This window comes from Mus caroli, unplaced genomic scaffold (genome assembly GCF_978045245.1).
Source record: "Mus caroli unplaced genomic scaffold, Mus_caroli_1 scaffold_4, whole genome shotgun sequence".
NCBI lineage: Eukaryota > Metazoa > Chordata > Mammalia > Rodentia > Muridae > Mus > Mus caroli.
The window spans coordinates 148,343,727-148,345,189 of NW_028227259.1; the positions used below are offsets into that span (position 1 = coordinate 148,343,727).

Sequence of the window (1,463 nt, forward strand, 5' to 3'; positions counted from 1 at the left end):
CTCAGTACCTTCCTTATCTAATTCTGACACACAAGCCTCTCTTTTCCTCTCCTAAATCACCAGGCAAACAGAGCCCATCAATGTGCCTCCAAACCCCTGAACTCGTCCTATTTGGCAACGCCTTATTCATTCTGTCCTGGCTTGCTTTCCCTCAGGCCCATCTCCCACCGTATTCTTTCCTTTCTTTAAGAGTCTAAAACAGCTTGGAACCTATGGCATTCCCCAGGCTGAACGGGACTCACGGCTCTCCTCACTCAGGGCCTGTTGACATTACAGGTCCTAACTGCCACAAACAGGTTTTTTTCATCTTTTTGTTTGTTTGTTTGTTTTTTATGCTTACCATGCAACAAAACCTTTATTAACATTTTTAACAGAGGTTCAGCTATTATTGAAACTTGTAATTTCTAAACTTAAATTGGGGCAAATGGCTAGAGTGCAGAGTAATGCCATCGCTGCCCACTGGGATTGCAGACCGAATAATTAATAGCCACCCCTCAGACGGAGGACCAGGTGCAGGGTCGACTCCTTCTGGATGTTGTAATCAGAGAGGGTGCGGCCATCTTCCAGCTGCTTGCCAGCAAAGATCAGCCTCTGCTGGTCAGGGGGATGCCCTCTTTATCCTGGATCTTGGCCTTCACGTTCTCGATGGTGTCACTGGGCTCCACCTCCAGGGTGATGGTCTTGCTGGTCAGGGTCTTCAGGAAGATCTGCATTTTGACCTGTTAACAAATGTGATGAAAGCACAAACGGCCCAGCGCGTCGAAACGCCCTCACAGAAAGACCGCCGAACCGGGCAAAGCCTCTCGCCACTGCTTTTTCATCTTTTTTATCCTCGTTCCTATTTACTGCTGCTGGATCCAAAGCTCGGGTGTTCCCTTGGGCCTGCCTGACAAACATCAACCCTATCTCCTGTGACACTATAACCGTCTTCTTTACAAGATGCAGTCTGGTCCCCAGTGGGGTCTATTAGGTCCCATTGTCAACATCTTCACAACACAACACCCAGGGATTGGGAGAGGGAAGGGAGATAGAGGGCAGAAGATAACCTGCGTGTCTAACTCACCTGGCTGAAAGCTTAATGAGCAGAGGAAAGGAAACACTCTGAAGAAATCCCCTTAGTAGGGGAGATCCTAATGAAGATGGGCTTCAGTTAGCTAGTGGTGCTGAAGGGAGGTGACCACTAGGGTTACAGTCCTTTTATCCAAATGCATACACCGAGGGGCAAAGATGAGGGGCTGCTATTACGAAAGATTCCTAGTGACAGATAACATGTAACGGGTACCACACAAGCCATCTCCTGACATGATTAAGACATTTTAAATTAAATATTGATAAGCCTGCGGAGTGGATAGGAGGATTTCCCGGTTTACTCAATTCAGGTCATGTACATTGCTTGCAACGAGTGTAGGAGCACACATCTATAGAGGTCTGTGGCCGGTGGGATTTTCTAAGTAGATTGAACA

General features: G+C 47.4%; 1 pseudogene; it reads right to left on the reverse strand.

Annotated features, from left to right (window-relative positions):
- Positions 1-336: 336 nt before the first annotated feature.
- LOC110294663 (uncharacterized) lies at positions 337-787 on the reverse strand (annotated as a pseudogene).
- Positions 788-1,463: the final 676 nt, after the last annotated feature.